This window comes from Miscanthus floridulus, chromosome 18 (assembly GCF_019320115.1).
Source record: "Miscanthus floridulus cultivar M001 chromosome 18, ASM1932011v1, whole genome shotgun sequence".
In the NCBI taxonomy this organism is placed as follows: domain Eukaryota; kingdom Viridiplantae; phylum Streptophyta; class Magnoliopsida; order Poales; family Poaceae; genus Miscanthus; species Miscanthus floridulus.
In genome coordinates this window covers 37409309-37415839 of record NC_089597.1, presented here as the reverse complement: position 1 = coordinate 37415839, position 6531 = coordinate 37409309, and the positions used below count along the sequence as shown (strand labels likewise).

Here is a 6531-nt window from a genome sequence, read left to right as displayed (position 1 = left end):
AGTCTAGCGACGTGGGAAGGATGGTCCCTCTGATCAAAAGTGATCGGAGATTCTGACTAGTGAAGGAAGGTGGGGACGACCGTCTCGGTGACGCATGCCTCTCTGTAGCACACTTTGTGTTGGCGCTTGGAGTAGATGGCATCAGATCCCCCAAAGATCATGATGCATTCCTCGGGATCGAGAAAGCCGTCCCCATCCTTGCCCGCCTCACCTCCTTTCTTGGGCGCTGCCTCCTTGCCTTTCCTTCTTTCGGCCCGTCGGCCAGTCGCAGAAAGTGCTTGAGGAGCTCGCAGTCTTTGTAGAGGTGCTTGACGGGGTAGGCGTGGTTGGTGCATGGGCTATCCATGAGCTTATCGAAGTGATCGAGCTGGAACTGCTGGGGCTGCTTGCCCGCGCGATCGGCCACGGTGACCAACGCGGAGTTGGCCAGTCGACGTCGATCCTTCTTGTTCTTTTTACCGCTCTATGTGGAGGGGCCCTCGTCTTGATCCTCACGCTTGGCCTTGCCCTTGTCCCGGCCTCCGTTGAAGACCGCTCCGACCGCCTCCTCGCCAGAGGAGTGGTTCGTGGCGACGTTGAGCAGGTCACGAGTGGTCCGGGGCTTCAGACAGCCAAGCTTGTGAATCAAAGACTCACAGGTTGTCCCGGAGAGGAATGCGCTGATGACGTCCGCGTCGACGATAATAGGGAGGGAGTTGCATCGTTTTGAGAACCTACAGATGTAATCTCGTAGGGACTTATTGAGCTCCTGCTGGCAGCTCTTGAGGTCTCAGGAGTTCTCCGGGCAGACATACGTCCCCCGGAAATTCCTGACGAAGATCCTCTTGAGGTCCGCCCAGTCGCGGATGCTGTCATGCGGGAGGAATTCGAGCCACGCTCGAACATGTTCCCCCACACAGATGGGGAGGTACTGAATGATGAAGTGGTCATCATCCACTCCTCTGGCTCAGCAGGCAAGCCAGAAGTCTTTGAGCCATATACTGGGATTCATCTCCCCGGTATATTTGGCGATGTTGGTAGGCGGTCGGAAGCGCTGCGGGAACAATGCTCTGTGGATGCGTCGACTAAAGGCCCATGGTCCTGGGCCATCCGGGCTAGGACTCCGGTCGTCGGGTCGGCGACCGTGCCTAGGGTGCGTCTCACTGATCCCTTCGATGGTCCGACCGGAGCCCGTACCGCCTGCTCTCACCGCCGTCGGATGGACGTCATCATCATGCCGGGCCTAACACCGGTTGTTGATGACGCTGCGAGCGTCTCGGTTCAGCCTGAGGCGTTCGCGCACAGGTGGTCGGTGTGGAGCGAGCGCTGGGTCAGGCCGTGGTGTAGCTGCGGCCTCCTGTTCCGCGCCCGGCGGCTGTAGCGGTGAGCGGATGAAGCGATTTGTCTAGTGCATCCCCACTCCCCTAGTGGGGAGAGAGGCCGTGAGTCGATGTCGCGACGCGGAGCTCTCCGCCTGTTGAACGGTGACGGTTTTCACCAGTGCCCGGAGGTTTCGGTGGACCACCTGCTCCTGGGGGTCGACAGGCTCTGGAAGGCCGTGCAGAAGCATCGCCGCAGCGGCGATGTTCTGGCCAACCCGAGCGAACTATGGGGGATCGTTCCCCCCATCCATGATGTTGTGCTGGACCTGACGAGCGCGACCCCAGGCGCCGCTCGTTAGGTTATGCGCACGCGGCGTAGCGTGCTACGCCGAGCGCACCGGCGTAGGTGGCAGCTGGTTCTGCCGCCTTTGTCATAGCTCCTTGTCGTGCCCCTGCGCACACGCGAGGGCCTCCGCGCGAGGGTCCGAAGGGGTGTGGGTCTGTAGAGACTCCGCTACCACCGGCGGTTGTCCCGGGACGTCCGCCATAACGCACACCCGGGACAGAGGGTGGCCAGGTGCCACGACGTCGCTGATGCTGTCGCCGTCGCTCTCAACATCGTCATCCATGAGGTCGTGAAAAGAGGCGGAAGCGTAGCCCGCCATCCCCACGAATTCGGATGTGAGAGGAGGCGGCGCCAGCATCTTTTAGAGCCCCCGTGCATATGCGTCCGCGGGGGACGCGAGGCCGTAGGGGAACCGATCGCATGGTGATCGCGGCAGGGACAACGGGGTCCCTCCGGAGAGTCGGCGGAAAATATAAAAAAGCGAGTAAAGAACAGTATGTACGATACTCACAGTGGGGTTTGAGCCCAGCGTAGGCTCGGAGCGAAGCGCAGGCGTCTCGTCGTTGAGGTCGCCGGGTGGCTCGGCGCCGACGGAGGGCGCTCCTCCTCCGATGGGCGTCGGGACAAGTGTCTCCTCATGGAGGTGAAGCACGCTGAGCCGGTCGGCGATGAAGTCTAGGCTTCCGAAGAGGAAGGCCCGGGACGGCTCGAAGACGGGAGGAACCCACATCCCAACAGGTGGGAGTGTGGGAAACTCCAGCGAGCCAAAGCGAGTCGTATCGCTTGAGCCCGCCATGCCAAAGATGTCCGCCTGTGGCCTGCCACTCACGCTCCTTGATGATGTGCTGACCATGGCTGTACTCAACTGTTCTAACCTCTTAATGAAACACATGCATAAAGCATGTTCACGAAAAAGTAATGCATCAATGATATTTGCAGCTATAGTCCACTCGACCTCTTAGAGTTTGTAGGTGAACAATATCAAAAATGTTTCATTGTCAGTTTGTCACAAACCTCGTAGACTTGTGAATATAGATAGATAACAGTCGTGGAGCAACTTCAATTCAACGCTTGCACAGTTGTCACAAATTTTTTGGTTCTGCTTCCAAGATACTTCTCGAATTATTAGGCAAACTCAGGAGTTCGTGCAAGTTAGATAACTTTGCATCTTCTAAGAACTTTTTAATGTGATGAGCCCTTTGAACAGTAACATGGTGATCAAGAGTCAGTATGTTATATACTTTCATCCTCATTTTGACTAGAAATGCAGTCGCATCACTTGAACTCTCCTCAAGGAGCACATGTTGTGTTTAGTAGGGCTGCAAGTGACCAGTGTGCCAGCATTTTACCAGTAATCTCTACAGGAACACTGTCCATCTTCAAACCGGTGGAATCTTGCCCTGTCCCGGATAATGATCACCCGACCATAGGCTTTAGAGATAAGTTTTGCCACCACATGACAGTCTCCACATATTCGGAGATTCTTGATCACTCGAATAGTCTCCCCAGGTGGTGTGGAAATTAACCCAAATGCAATGGCCAGCTTCTCGCTATGGTAGCTTAAAGCATACTGCTTCTCCTCCTCCCCAATGTCATGTAGCACATTGCTCGTTTCTGGCTCATACCCCAGCTCACAGATTCTTGACCCAATTTCATCTAATGCTCTGTATATTTCCCTCCACCTCATGTGTTCTTTGTCACCATTAATGAACTTATGCATTACGCCATCTATTTCTGTGTAGCTGAAGCCAGGGACTTTCTTCACATCATTGCTTCGCATGGTGTCACGAACTCGACCAACATCCACCCACCAGGACTTGGACGCATATACATTGGACAGGAGCACATAGTCACCATCAACATTAGAGCCAAGATCAGCAAGCTTTGTGGCAGCCAACTCTGCTAGATCCACATTACCATGCATCTTGGCAGCACCTAGCAATGTCTGCCAGAGGACAATGTCTGCTGGAAATGGCATATGCATAATCATGTCATGTGCCTCAGCAAGGCGGCCTGCACGGCCAAGGAGGTCCACAATGGTCCCATAGTGCTTCATATTGGGAGCAACCCGCATGGAATCGAAAACCTGCGCCCATCATCAACAAGCCCAGCATGGTTGCACCCACCCAACACAGCAAGGTAAGTTCATCCGGTTCAATACGAGCTGGCATTTCATCAAACAACTTCAGTGCATCTTCCCCGTGCCCGTGCATGGAAAGCGACTGAATTGTAGCATTGTAGGACACAAGTGTTCGATCTTCTAGCTTGATGGAATGGAACACTTCGAGAGCCCGGCTCAAAAGGCCACACTTGGAGTACATGTCAATAAGCGAGTTGCAGACACGAACATTGCCCACAGCTCCTATTGTACGAGCAAACTCGTGCGTAGCCAATCCATCCTTTAATGCTCCAAGCTGTGCACATGCAGAAAGTGCAGCGACAACAGTCACCTCATTTGGATCCTCACTTGGCGGCAACTCCCGAAAGCTCCCTGCCAGCCTGCGGAACAGCACGAGAGCGAGATTCGGCTCCGTCCCCTGCGCCAGCCCTGCGAGCAGGGCGTTCCATGTGGCCACGTCCCGCACGGACATTTCGTCAAACACCTTCCGTGCGGACGCGAGGTCGCCGCACTTGGCATAGGAGTCGAGCAGCGTGGTCATCAGGCGGACATCAGCAGCCACACCGAGGCGGACGAGGATCGCGTGGAGCTGGAGTGTGGCGAACGCGTCCGAGCATCGGGCTGTGGCCTTCAGCGCGAAGGAGAGGGAGAGCGCATCGAGGCGAGGCCGTGGCGGCGCGGGAGCAGGGAGGAGGCGGCCGGCGAGGAGGAGGAGAGAGCGCGCTGTTAGAGCACCGAGCTGTTACGGCTTGGGTTTAAGCGCTGCGTCGACGAGCACGGGCTGTACACCCGCGGTCAAGGTGCAGGCCGCCTGATCGTCGGTGTGTACGTCGACGACCTCATCATAACTGGAGGAGATGCAAATGCCGTGGCAAAGTTCAAGCAACAGATGCTGAACACGTTCAAGATGAGTGACCTCGGTTTGCTCTCTTATTACCTTGGGCTCGAGGTGACACAGGGAGCAGTCGGCATCTCGCTCCGGCAAACGGCGTACGCCTCGAAGATACTCGAGAAGGCGGGCTTGAGTGGTTGCAATGCCAGTGCGACCCCCATGGAGCCGAGATTGAAGCTGCTCAAGGAAGGCACGACGCCGAGCGTGGACGCCACCAAGTACCGGAGCTTGATCGGCAGCCTCAGGTACTTGTGTAATTCCCGGCCGGATCTTGCATACCCGGTGGGTTACCTAAGCAGGTTTATGGAGGCGCCGCGGCAAGAACACCTCACCGCCGTGAAGCGTGTGCTCCGGTACGTGGCAGGCACATTGAGCTGGGGTTTGCATTATCACCCCAGGAAGAAGGATGAAGGCAAGCCGGTGCTGGTCGGATACTCTGATAGCGACCTGGCCGGTGACGTGAATGACAGGAAAAGCACGAGTGGCCTCATCTTCTTCCTAGTTGGAGGACCGGTTGCTTGGCAATCGGCGAAACAGAAGGTGGTTGCTCTGTCTTCATGCGAAGCGGAGTACATCGCTGCTGCTGCTGCTGCGTGCGAGGCGGTTTGGTTGGCGCGGTTGCTAGCTGAGCTCGTCGGAGGACCCGTGCTCGCACCAAAACTCAAGGTGGACAACAAGTCTGCCATTGCCCTTATGAAGAACCCTGTACACCATGACCGGAGCAAACACATTGATGTGAAATTTCATTTCATCCGGGAATGCTGTGACAGGAGGCTGATCAACGTTGAGTTTGTGGGAACTGAGTTGCAGCTGGGTGACATGCTTACAAAAGCACTCGGTCGTACTCGATTTCAGGAACTTCGTGGCATGGTCGGCATGAAAAACATAGCATAGTTGCTCACGGCTTAGGAGGAGATTGTTAGCATAAACCGTGAGCTCTTTCCTTTCTAGCAGATAGCGTAGATCATGGCATGGCCCAGAGAGCTGGGATGGCAGCCCTCAATCACGAGCATGCCAAGTTTAGCCTTTCCTTATTTTAGTGATTGATTAGCTTCCAAATATAGCATTGTAACTAGGCTTATATATTGATCTTCAATCAAAGGAACAGCTGCCGCTTTTGCAGCTCCAAACGAGTGTGTCTTCCACTGTGTCGCGTGTGTTGTTCGATCGGTGCTCTAACACGCGCCGGGTGCGGGGAGGCGGCTAGGCCGCGTAGGGCGGCGTTGAAGTCGTTGGTTGCGGGGGACGGGAGGGAGCGGAGGAGGAGTAGCGCGTGCGGAAGCGCGTCTGCGTGCGGCAAGAGCGCTAGGCGGTCGAGGAAGCGCGCGCGGAGGGATGGGTAGAAGTGGAGCGTGCCTAAGGCATGGAGGCGCGCGTGGAACTGCTTGTAGTGGGAGAGCGTGGACAGGTGCGGAAGGAGGGACTCCAGCTGCTGCGCCGCCGCCGCTGCCGTGGACGTCGGCGGCGATGGCATTGGGCGGTCCTGGACCGGATGATGAGTGTCGGACTGTGGGATGGGCTCCTCCACTTATTAGAGTAGGAGTATAGTGGAATAAAACAATTCACCTTAAACAGGCTATAAGACACTCACGAACCACGACCCATATAATAACAAGCTACATCTGTGCGTCCTGTTTGCTTAAGCTTGTTTGAATTATAAGTCATATTTTTTCAGCCAACGAACATTATTTTCTCTCATACTAAATAAGTCAAAAGTACTTTTAGTCATGACTTATCAGTCAAACAAGCCCAAACGAAGAGAGCGATGATTTATTTCCATATTTTCACCTAGTAGATACAGTAGTTTTCAAAACATATATTTCTTATTCAAATGTACTGGTATCCATATTAATTCACGTATGTTGAATTGTAT

At 55.1% G+C, this 6531-nt stretch overlaps 1 pseudogene; it reads right to left on the bottom strand.

The window, feature by feature from the left end:
* Nucleotides 1-2907: 2907 nt before the first annotated feature.
* Nucleotides 2908-6132, bottom strand: LOC136519544 (pentatricopeptide repeat-containing protein OGR1, mitochondrial-like; annotated as a pseudogene).
* Between the last annotated feature and the right edge of the window lie 399 nt (nt 6133-6531).